Source organism: Bubalus kerabau, chromosome 13, assembly GCF_029407905.1.
Source record: "Bubalus kerabau isolate K-KA32 ecotype Philippines breed swamp buffalo chromosome 13, PCC_UOA_SB_1v2, whole genome shotgun sequence".
NCBI classification, from domain to species: domain Eukaryota; kingdom Metazoa; phylum Chordata; class Mammalia; order Artiodactyla; family Bovidae; genus Bubalus; species Bubalus kerabau.
In genome coordinates, this window is record NC_073636.1 from 33,758,860 (window position 1) to 33,771,394 (window position 12,535).

The following is a 12,535-nucleotide window of genomic DNA, read 5'->3' on the forward strand; positions in this document are numbered from 1 at the left end:
TGAGGCCAATTCTCAGAACTGTTGCAGCTTATGTCGTGGCTACAGTCTGATCACAGTAGAGTTAACTTCTTCCACCTGGAGGAGGTTTCCGTGTCTATAAGACAGCTCACAGGATATGGCTCAGAATATTATCTATAGCATTTAAGGAGGAAAGAAAGGCCCTTGACTTTGCTTACTGGCCAAAGTATTATTGTTTTGTCCTATTCAACTGCTTTTATTTTTGTGTTTTCTCACTTTTCTGATTAAACTTATTCTTTGGATAAAGTTTTTCCACAGACAAAAGGCAGCCTGAAACATGGAGGGCAAGGACTACAGGGTTCCGCTCCGTTTCAATACTACTTCAGTTCCTTAGGGTCAATAACCTTGAATATATCCTGGCATTATTGTAGGCAATAAGGAGGTATCTTTGTATCAACGTGTGTATTCAGAGAATTTTTCTCATTAAATTTCTAAGAACTGAAAAACAACAACAAAAATTAAGTAGCTTCAGGACGTCCCTGGTGGTCCAGGGAAGTTAAGAATCTGCCTTGCAATGCAGGGGACACAGGCCCAATCCCTGGTTGGGGAACTGAGATCCCACGTGTGGCAGAGCAACAAAGATCCCAAGAGCCGAAACTAAGACCGGACAGGGTCAAATAAATAGATACATAGTTTTTAAAAATTAAAAAAATTAAATAGCTGTAAAGCAGTCCTCAACAGTAATAGAAAATTAGCTAAGGAAGAAAAAGGAAAGAAACCACAAAACACAACTCACCCAAATGAAATATATGTTAAAACATGGAATTGTCTATACATATGAATGAGAATTGTTTAGGATGAAGGGATTTGCATCATAAAACTAGTTTACCAGTAACTTGTAATAAATTCTAAATATTTATTGAATTCCTATGAATTCCAAATAAAGGGTCCTGCTTCCAATTTCTTGGAAGAAAACCTGGATCCCATAAGAAGGTGGGAGGCATTTTAGAGGCTTATTTTGAGCCACTGGTCTCCCAAAATACACAAGCAAATCAACTTTGTTTTTTGGGGTTTTTTAAAGTATTTATTTCGGTTGGGTAGGTCTTTGTTGCTTCACACGGGCTTTCTATGTCGTGGCAAGCGGGGGCTGCTCTCTAGTCGTGGAGTGTGGGCTTCTCGTTGCAGAGCACGGGCTCCAGTGTGTGGGCTCAGTAGCTGTGGCGCACAGGCTTAGTTTCCCCGAGACATGTGGAATCTTCCCAGACCAAGGACTGAACTCGTAGCCTCCCCATTGGCAGGCGGGTTCTTAACTACTGGACCCCTAGGGAATTCCAAATCAACTTTGTTTTGATTCGACATTGAGCATGCTAATTTTCTGGATACAGCTCCATCTTACAGAAATCACAGCAAATGAAATTTGTCCCCTGCAGAACTTGTTGGAACCTCCCTCTGTTGTGGAGATTCCTTGGTGGCTCAGATAGTAAAGAATCCACCTGCCAAGCAGGAGACCCAGGTTTGAGCACTGGAGAAGGAAACAGCCACCCACTCCAGTATTCTTGCGTGGGAAATCCCATGAACAGAGGAGCCTGGCGGGCGACAGTCCATGGGGTCACAAAAGAATTGGACACAACTTAGGGACAGACTTTCTGTTGTATTTGAAAAAATAAAGTTACAGCAGCAGTTGGGGTTATGTGGTGACAGGAGGAATGGTAATCAGCTGCTAATTAGAATTCAGTGAAATATTAGGGCAATCATCACAGGAAACTCCCACTCAACACTATACATAAGTTTAAAATGCCCAAGGGTAGCAATTAACTTCTGGAAATAGTAGCAGGTATGCGTACTTGAACTGAAGTTAATCAACGCATCTCTATTACCTACACAGTTTACAGAGGCTACAGCTTGATATTTTAATGGAGCGATATCAGTCTGGTGTTTATACCCAGGAGTGTGGATTTATACATTTAAAAATATCCTTATTTTCATTGTAAAACTGTTGCTAAAGAAAATTGGCTTCAACAAAACATTCTTTTTATATTGGACTCTCCTCTTTCTTTTTTCCTTGGAGATTATTTAGGCTTTTCATCAGGGAGAGGTTCTTAGGTAACCTGCAAACACAAGACACAAACAGATCTTCAAAGTCGTATTGACCTTATAGGGACCTTCACTTTGTGGAGACTTGTGTCAGATCTTTTAAACGAGTCAAAGGAAACTTGGAAAAATGATTTTTTTCTGCCTTAAGTTGCAATTGAAAACCTTATTTGAACCATGGAAAAATTAGAGAAACAGTCCAGAACATAGCCAAATAACATAGTCTAGACTTTACCTCGGAGAAGGCAATGGCAACCCACTCCAGTACTCTTGCCTGGAGAATCCCATGGACGGAGGAACCTGGTGGGCTGCCATCTATGGGGTCGCACAGAGTCGGACACAACTGAAGCGACTTAGCAGCAGCAGCAGGAGCGGACTTTACCTGCGTACAGGATGCTGTAATTGCTGGATCTTGACTTAAAAGATGCAAGACAACAACTACACAGTCCGTCTATTTATAGATAAAAAATAATACCCAGTCATTTCATCTAGTGGAGAAAAGTTCGGTTTCTTCACATTCAACCCAGAAGATATTCAAACATATGGCAGATATCACATATAACATTTTAACAGATTTATTTGCCTGGCAAATATATAGCTGGCCACACAGTAGATCCTCAGGAATTGTTAAGTGAATCTTTTAAGTATCCTTTAGATTATTATTCCATAATGTATTTATCTATTTTGGGGCATTTGTATATGAGAACATAAATATTACTTTATTGCACCAACCCCAGAGTATTACTTATTGCTGTTTAACAAATTGCCTCCACAGTGGCTTGTATAAATAAAAATGCTGCTTCTTTCAGTTTTTGTGGAGCAGGAATCCAGGCACAGTTGAGCTGAGCTGCATGAAGGGGCAGGTGAGCAGTCAGCTAGGTCTGGGTTCTCATCTAAAGACTAGACCTGGAGGGTAGAAGCCACTTCTAAGCTCACACACCTGGTTATTATCAGTCTCAGGAAATCAACTTTCAATCTTACTCACCTGAGCCTCTCCATAGGAACTGACTAACAACATGGTCACCAGCTTCCCCAAGGGAACCAGGCAAGAGACAGGCAGCAAAAGTTGGGGCCACTAAGATGGAATCTGCAGTCCTTCATCACCCAGTCTCAGAACTGACACCATCGCCTCCACCAGATTGTCTTCTCTAGAAGTGAGTCACTCAATCCAGCCCACATGGAAGGGAGGGGATCATAGAACAATGTAATACCAGGAGGCAGAGATCAGAGGGGGCTGATTTCAGAGACTCTTTCCATGATCAAAATCAGTCCATGAGGATCTTATGGAGAGGAAGTAGCTGGATATGCTCTGTTATTTTTGTCTGCCTGCCATCTGTTTGGGAAATGACTCCTCGCTCCTTCTCAGTCTCTGTGGCTCTGGAGACTGAAAGCTCGCCTCACCCTGGCTCTTGGGGCTGGGCAGCCATGGTGTCCCCGGCCTGGTCAGTAACAATACTGCATCTCCGTGGCCGGAATGACTGGTTTGGGGATGAAACACAGAGAGTCCTTTTTCAGGAGTTGACACAGGTGCTGCAGAAACCAGGCCTCCTAGGATCGCAGGTGCTGTGAAACGTGGGAAACTGGAATTCTTCTGTCTTCTGTGTCTATATATAGGACTCCTTTGCTCCATGTGAAAAAATTCTTAGAATAAAACAGAGCTGAGAGGTGCAGAGTGAGTTAAACACACCAAATCCTCGTACATCTCCTACCTCTCTGAGCCCAGCTCTTCCTAAAGTCAGGCTTACCTTTTCTTTTGCTTTTTTAATTTATTTGGCTGCACTGCATCATGTGGGCTCTTAATTGTGGCACGTGGGATTGAGTTTTCTGAGTAGTGATGGAACATGGACCCCCTGCATTGGGAGCACAAAGCCTTAATCACGGGACCACCAGGAAGTCTTTTCTTTTCTTTTCTTAGTTAGCTTTGAATCGGGTTTTTAATCACTTTCATCACAACAGCAACAACAAAATGGTTCTAATATATCCAGATGTTATGGATGTGGTCGCAAATACACTATCTTCCCTTAATAAAACCATCATAGCAGTGGCTTTTATAAAGTTGTCTAAATACATTTAGTATATTTAAATTTTTTAACCTTATCAGCATAATGTTTAGAAAACCAAGCTCCATGTGTTTCCTATTGTTTGAACTACTTCCTTTATTCACCTTAAATTTACTTTTCTCAAGATTCAGGAAACGTCTTCTTGTTCCATTTAAGTTCCCTAAGAACGGGGACAAATGCTTTCCTAATTATTATTTCCTGCCTAACGTGCAGCACAATAGCTGGCCACACAGTAGATCCTCAGGAATTGTTAAGTGAATCTTTTAAGTATCCTTTAGATTATTGTTCCATAAGGTCAAGACTTGATTTGGGGACCTCCCTGGCAGTCCAGTGGGTTAAGACTCTGTGCTCCCAATGCACGGGTGTGAGTTTGATCCCCGGGAACTAAGATCCCACTTGCTGAACGATGTGGCCAGATAAATAAATAAATACATAAACAAAATAAACAACAAGACTTTATTTTTGCCTGTATGAAAACCAGTTCAGTATTTTCATGTTAACTTCAGGTTATTCCTATATACTTGGGCTTTTCATAATCACTGCTCTAAACAATTCATAAAATCATTAAGTGAGACTAATCATAGAGGAATGCCAATGTTTATACTTCTTCCCCCAAGGAGAGCTCCTGAATCCTAAACCATTATTTCATGTCTCTAAGCAACTTCCCTCTGCTTCACCCCTAGTCTCCATCACTCCATGGTGACTCAATTTCTGAAATAGCCTTTTGTGTGAAACTTTGTGAAAGGCTTTTTGAAAATCTTAATGGACGCTATTCATGAGCTTTTGTACATATGCGTATGTGCCTCCTACTAGGGATTTATTAGCTCTGTGAGGCTGGTTTCCTCTTTTAAGACCATATAGGCCCCTCCAGCTCCTTCCTTGTCTCCCCAGGAGCATAGGTGTGCATGCAGTTGTCTTTTGAGGAGAAGGGCTCAGCTCTTCTCTGTGGATCTGTTTTGATGGGTTTTCAATATGTGGCAGGTATTGTAGAATAATGTAGGGTGGAGACTGCCAAAGTCAAACTCTCCTAAAAGAGATGAATAACTTTGGTTCAGTTAGCATGCTGAGGTCAGAAACAGGGAAATAGGGGCTCTGGTATGGTTAATATGGGCTGAAAGTGGGAAGTTAGGTTAGAAACACAGGAAGTTGGTGGTTGTCAGCCAAGGGTCAGGAATGTCACAGTCCTTTAGGAATCTGACAGTGGCATTGGTTTCCTCTTTCTTCAGGTTCCCTCCTCTCTTGATCTCTGCACATCATGCTTCCATCCTGCCTTGGAAAATACTCCTTCTCAGTCTTTCCTGGAGGCTCTTTGTCTCTCTAATGTGATTGTTTTCCATCTTTGGTCTTATTATGTCTCCGTCTGCATGTTGCCATTGTCAACTTCACATCCTCCCTTCGATTTAGGGAATCTATTTTATAGGCTGATAGAAATGTAAGTCATAGTAATTATAAATGTGTAAATTTGGGTCACATAGTTCTTCTCTGAGCTCCAGATGAGTCTATTCACCTCCCTAGAGGACACATCCATGTCAGTAGCCCACAGATGTTCCAAACCTGTGTCAGAAATCAAAGAACATCAGAACATGTCCAAGATCATGTACAAGGTCTGTACATAATTTAAGGCCTTTTTCCCTCCCTTGGCATTGCTTTGGGATCTTAATTCCCCTACCAGAGATTGAACCCATGTGCCCTGAAGTAGAAGGACAGAGTGCTAGCCACTGGACTGCAGGGGAATTTCCAAGGCCTGTTTCACTACGCTGCTGCTGCTGCTAAGTCGATTTAGTCGTGTCCGACTCTGTGCGACCCCATAGACGGCAGCCCACCAGGCTCCGCCGTCCCTGGAATTCTCCAGGGATGAACACTGGAGTGGGTTGCCATTTCCTTCTCCAATGCATGAAAATGAAAAGTGAAGTCACTCAGTCGTGTCCGACTCTTAGCGACCCCATGGACTGCAACCCACCAGGCTCCTCAGTCCATGGGATTTTCCAGGCAAGAGTACTGGAGTGGGGTGCCATTGCCTTCTCCGTGTTTCACTATAGATGACCAAAAATAAACAAAAAACCCTACTATATTTCACAGAGTCTAAGGAGAATCTGGACAGGATGGGGGTACAACTAGGTTCAGAAAGACCTGGAACCAGAACCTAAAATCCTGATGATTTCTCTCCAGATTATACCTCTATACCTCCCACCCCCCACAACACCCCCCGTTATCCGTTTCATATCTTTTGATGTGGACTAAATTCTTCTGCTTCTCAGTTTACCTGGTGGGAAACAATAAAGATTTCCATTTTCCCTGCTTTAGTCATGCAGAGCGAGACTGACCTGATTCTTTCTGGGTTTTCAATTCAAAACCCTAAAGAAGAAAGTCATTGACCCAGCCATGGTCAAAGTGCCCACCCATCAGCTGATCAACTTCGGCCCTACATGTATGTGTATGTAACTCGAAGTTGTCCTGTAGTTCACTGATGCTCTGGTCATTCTGCTTCAACCTTTTTTCTCCATGTGTTTCATTTTGGAAAGTTTCTATTACTGTGCATTATACTCTCTATTTATTTGGCTACACTGGGTCTTAGTTGTGGCCAGTGGGACTTTTTTTTTTAGTTGCAGCATGCAGGCTCTTAGCTGTGGCATGTGGGATCTAGTTCCACCACCAGGGATTGACCCTGGGGCCCCTGCATTGGGAGCTTGGAGTCTTAGGCACTGGACCACCAGGGAAATCTCTGCATTACTACTCTTTTCTTTAGTTGTGTCTTATCTGCAGCTATTCACATCCAGTATGTTTTTCACTGTAGACATTATATTTTTTGTACCTGTTATGTTTTTTAAATTTTATTCCATTTTGTTACTTAAAGTGCTTACTCTTTTGTTTAGATTCTTAAACATATGGAATATATAATCACATATAATTATTAACATAACAGCTGTTGTAATGTCTTTGCCACTAATTTTATCTTTGTCTAATGTCCATGTCATTTCTGGGTCTGTTTCTATGGATTGCTTTTTCTCCTCATGATTCATGGTATTTTTCTTCTTGTTTGTATGCCTGGTCATTTTTCACTGGATGCCAGACATTGTGAATTTTACCTTCTTAGGTGCCAGATATTTTTCTATTCCTATGAAAGTTTTCTTGAGCTTTGTTCTGAGAAGCAGTTAAATTACTTGGAAAGAGTTCAATCCTTTACACGGTTCTGCTAAGCTTTGCCAGGCAGGCTGAGAATGGCCTTCATTCTGGAGCGCATCTTGCCACTCCTCTGAGGCAGTGCTCTTTTGCATGCTCCACCTGATGCCCTGGGAATGATAAGGTTCTTCATTCCAGGATGAGTCCCTCTGGTCCTACCTTTGAGTAGTTTCCCCACACTCGGGGGCTGACCAGTCCTCAACTGAAGGCCCTTGGGGACCCTCCGCTGGTCTCTGGAGCTCTTTCCTTGGGTGGCATTCCCATCGCTGCCACTGGACCGCTCAGGGACACAATGTCACAGCCTCCCTGGACACCAGGGTCCGCCGGGGTTCCCACTGTCTGAGCTGCCCCTGCAAAACTCTCCAGGCAGTAGGCTGAGACAACCACAGTGCTCACCTCACGTGTCTCCACTCTCTCAGGGATTGTTGTCCTGGGGTGCAGTGTCTGAAAACACTCGTTTCCTGTATTTTCCTGTCTTTCAAAATTGTTTCAGAAAGGAGAAAGGTAAATCCAGTTGTTGCTGTCATGCCATCTGGGCCAGAAGTAGAAGTCCAATCTTTTGAAACTAATTGCAGTTTGTTTTTTTTTTTAAACTTTAATCTCATGAGATTTCCCTGGCAGTGCAGTGCTTAAGACTCCTGGCTTCCATTGCAGGTGGCACAGGTTTGATCCTTGGTGGCGAGGGGCCTAAGATCCCACATGCTGTGCATTGGAGCCAAAAAAATCAATAAAATGTGTGCACAGATCAGAGCGTCTTCATCTTTGCATCTTGGAATTTAACACAGCAAGTGCTCAACATATGTTTAGTGAAAGGAATTGAAAACTGTATATAATTACACCCAAACAGAGACCAATCTTCACTGTTTATTCCACAGCGTGTTTAAAGCTGTTACCTGCAAACGTGGGCTATAATTTAAACATTCCTATATTCTGGACTTGACTCCATGTGTTTAAATCAAGTATGTCATTAGCAAAATTCTCAGCCATCAAAGGCGATTCTCAACAAAAGTGGTTTAGTTAGAAGTGTATTTCTGAAGCCCTTCTACTGATGAGGGTGGCAGACGGTTGGCATATGTCTTCTGTGCATTTGGTTTACTGCTTATGTTGAATATAAGATCTTCTTCTAAGTGTGTCACAGATTTTTGAAAAAGGGCTTGTGTATTTACAGCTCATGTTGAGCAGAATGCAACTGCAAATTCCAAGCAAACAACCTCATCATTTGCTTCCTCGTGTAGTGAAACCCTTCCCTAACTGAAAAGGAAGTCAGACCACAATCTCCAACAGTGCATTCAACCCTGTGGAGGTGCAATGGTTGCTCAGCAGTAATAGATGCTACCGTTTGATATTAGGCTTTTCAAGAGTCAGACTTCTGAGATTCTGTCATAGGTCCGTCCTGGACTGCACATTTTCTCATATGATAAAGTCCATCCACAGCCCCTTCCCAAACCTCTGGGATACTTTGTGTAGTTTGAGCTTAAACCTACTTGAGGGCTCAGTGCTTTCTTTTCTAACCTAAATAAAAAATATCCCAAGAAATAAGTGACAATGAATTCCCTAAGTCCAGTGCCTAGGGCTCCATAATTCCACTACAGGGGGCATGGGTTCTATCCCTGATCTAGGAACTGAGATTCTACATGCCATGTGATGCGGCCAAAATATTAATTAATTAATTTAAAAAAACCTCTTCATATGCAGTAATGTGGATGGACTTAGAGATTATCATACAAGTGAAGTAAGTCAGACAGAAAGAGGAATACCATATGATATGTCTTATATGTGGAATCTAAAAATAGGATACAAATGAACTTATTTACAAAATGGAAAACAGACCCACAGACATAGAAAACAAACTTATGGCTACCAAAGGGGAAAGGTGGGGGAGATGGATAAATTAAGAATTCATGATTAACATATACGCACTGTGTGTGTGCTCAGTCGCTCAGTCATGCCTGACTCTGCAGTCTCATGGACTGTAGCCCACAAGGCTCCTCTGTCCATGGGATTTTCCAGGCAAGAGTACTGGAGTGGGGTGCCACTTCCTACTCCAGGGAATATTCCCGCCCCAGGGATCAACCTGCATCTCTTGCATCTCCTGCGTTGGCAGGTGGATTGTTTATCACTAGTGCCACCTGGGAAGCCATATATATACACTACTATCTATAAGATAGACAGCCAACAATAACCTACTGTATAACACAGGGAACTCTGCTTGATACTCTGTAATAACCTAAATGGGAAAATAATTTGAAAAAGAATAGATATATGTATATGTATAATTGAATCATTTTGCTGTACACCTGAAACTAATACAACATTGTAAATCAACTATATTCCAATTAAAAAAAAAAAAACTCTTGAAGACAAAATGCCCAACCCAAAGGAAACTCTCAAGTGCTAGAGTTTCAGGCATAATGGGGATAAATATTTTGAGTGCTTTTAAGTTGCTCATCTCACCCATACATAAGGCTAGCCCTGCCAGAGTATGGATGACTATAGCTCTATCACTAAATAGGAAGAGGGGTACTAGAAGAGACCATTTAAAAAATTCCAGATGTACTGTTCCACTGCATCCTAAGAGACGGCTGCTTTTACGAACAGCAATGATATAAGTGAAACCTTATTCCCTAAAGGAAAAGAGAAAAGAAAAATCAGTGGTTTGGAACCTTCAGTCTTTTCTAGCAACCTACTCAAGCCAACAATGACCAGTTCCATTGATTTTGTTTATTTTAATCTAATTAAAGTATCCAACAGCCACTTTCCTTCCCTCTTATTATTTTGGGAAAATATCATGCTTTGAAGTAGTCTAATCTAGGCTGATAAAAATGATCAATGTTCAGATTTCTTTAGGAAGATATACTAAATTCCATGATGACAGAAATGATGCTTACCTTTATTCTGTCCATTGATTGCTGTGTCTCATTTTGTGCCAATGGCATGTTGTTTTGATTACTGTAGCTTTGTAGTATTGTCTGAAGTCTGGGAGGATTATGCTGTCTGCCTTGTTCTTTTTCTTCGAGTACTGCTTTGTCACTGCTGGGTATTTTATGATTTCATATACATTTTAGGATTATTTGTTCTAGTTCTGTGAAAAATGTCATGGGTAATTTGATAGTGTTAGTTGCCCAGTTGTGTCTGACTCTTTGTGACCCCATGGACTGCAGCTCACCAGGCTCCTCTGTCCATGGAATTTTCCAGGCAACAATACTAGAGTGAGTATCCATTCCCTTCTCCAGGGGATTTTCCTGACCCAAGGATCAAACCTGGTTCTCCTCCATTGCAGGTATCTAAGCCACCAGGGAAGCACATTAAATGTATAGATTTCTTTGGGTGGTATGGTCATCTTAGCAATATTAATTCTTCCAATCCAACAGCATGGGATATCTTTCCATTTCATTGAATCCTCTTCAGTTGCCTTTATTAATGCTTTGTAGTTCTCAGCATATTAAGTCTTTCACCCCTTGGTAAGGTTTATTCCTAAGTGTTTTATTTTTTTGATAGAATTTTAAAAGGGATTGTTGGTACTTCCAAGGTGGTTCAGTGGCTAAGACTCTGAACTCCTAATGCTGGCGACTTGGGTTTGATCCCTGGTCAGGGAACTAAATCCCACATGCCACAACTAAGAGTTTGCATACCACAACTAAAGATCTTGCATGCTGCAACTGAGACCTGGCACAGTCAAGTAAATAAGTAAATATTTTAGAACATAAAAAATAAAATGGATTGTGTACATTCCCTTTCTGGTATTTCATTGTTAGTGTAAAGAAATGCAACCAATTTCCGTATATTTATCTTGTATCCTGCTAACTTGCTAAATTCTTTTATCACTTTGAATAATTTTTGTGTGGAGTCTTTAAGATTTTTTTACCTATCAAGTTCACTAATCTTTTCTTCTGTATCGTCTGATCTGCTGTTAATCCCATCTAGTGTCTTTTTTTGTGTTTTCCATATTTAAAAGTTCAGTGTGGAAATGTGGATTACATCTTTTCTTTTTCTTTTGGCCATACTGCATAGCTTGTGGGATTTTACTTCCCAACCAAGGATCAAGTCTGTATCCCCTGCAATGGAAGTGTGGAGTCCTAACCGTTGGACTGCCAGGTAATTCCCAGATTACATCTCCAAGTATCCCTTTGTCATGCTTCTTTAACACATGGAGTATAACAACTGTTTTAATGTTCCCATCCACCAATTCTATCATAAGTTCCATATGGAGGTCTATTTCTATTGATTGATTTTTTTTCTCACTGAGGGTTGTGTTTTCCTGCTTCTTTTTGTTCTGTTATTTTGTGCAGACACTAGACTGTGAATTTTATATTGTTGGATGCAGGATTATTATTATATTCCTATAAGTATCTTTTGAGCTTTATCCTGATTTGCAGTTAAACAACTTGAAAACCATTTGATCTTTTCAAGGTTCACTTTTACATTTTGTGAGGTGGAGCCCAAGCAGCCTTCCTTCTACAGCTAATCTGGCCCCTCTCCTGAGGACATATTCTTTTTAGTGTTTGACTTAATGTGTGGTAGTGAAGAGGTTTTTGTTCTGGCAGAGGTTTGGCCTGTAAGGAGTGTTCAGCCTCCTCCTTACAGGTGGTAGTACTTTCTCTAGCCTCGGGCTCTTTCCTCACAGGAATGTTCTGATCTCAGCTCAGCTGAGGACTTGAGGGAACCCTCTGAAGTTCTCCAAGGCTCTCTGTCAGAGGGTTCTCTGCTCTCCTGTGCTCTGCCCTGCAAGTTATAACCGCTTTCACTTCAGTTCTGTCATTTTCATGGTTCTTCAGCTCAGAGATTCCCTTGGGCACCATTTGCGTTTCTCCCCCCTGGAGCCAGAGAAGACTCTTGAGATTCCCTTGGACTGCAAGGAGATCCAACCAGTCAATCCTAAAGGAAATCAATCCTGAATATTCATTGGAAGGGCCAATGCTAAAGCTGAAGTCCCAATACTTTGGCCACCCGATGCGAAGAGCTGACTCATTGGAAAAGACCCTAATGTTAGGAAAGACTGAGGGCAACAGGAGAAGGGGGCAACAGAAAATGAGATGGTTGGATGGCATCACCGACTCAATGGACATGAGTTTGAGCAAACTTTGGGAGATAGTGAAGGACAGGGAAGCCTGGTGTGCTGCAGTTCATGGGGTCGCAAACAGTTGGACATGACTGAGTGACTGAACAACTACAACTCCTTGAGCTACAGCCTGGAAAGTGTGGATGGTGAGCTGGGACCCCTCAGGGGTTTCCTTATCTGAGGGAAC

At 41.7% G+C, this 12,535-nt stretch overlaps 1 protein-coding gene and 1 long non-coding RNA gene across 3 annotated transcripts in view; one reads left to right on the forward strand and one right to left on the reverse strand.

Annotated features, from left to right (window-relative positions):
• Positions 1-925: 925 nt before the first annotated feature.
• Positions 926-3,165, reverse strand: LOC129625509 (uncharacterized). Of its 2 annotated transcripts, none has more exons than XR_008701484.1 (3): positions 3,035-3,165; positions 2,285-2,431; positions 926-2,066 (listed from the first exon to the last, which is right to left on the reverse strand). It is a non-coding gene; the product is annotated as an uncharacterized LOC129625509 (long non-coding RNA). The 2 variants fall into 2 exon arrangements; XR_008701485.1 differs by having other exon boundaries at positions 2,285-2,500; positions 3,035-3,150.
• ARHGAP12 (Rho GTPase activating protein 12) overlaps positions 3,065-12,535 on the forward strand; it is a 147,429-nt gene continuing 137,958 nt past the window's right edge. The window contains exon 1 of the mRNA XM_055543973.1: positions 3,065-3,203. The gene's annotated coding sequence lies outside the window, so the exon portion shown is untranslated. The remainder of the gene's footprint in view (positions 3,204-12,535) is intronic.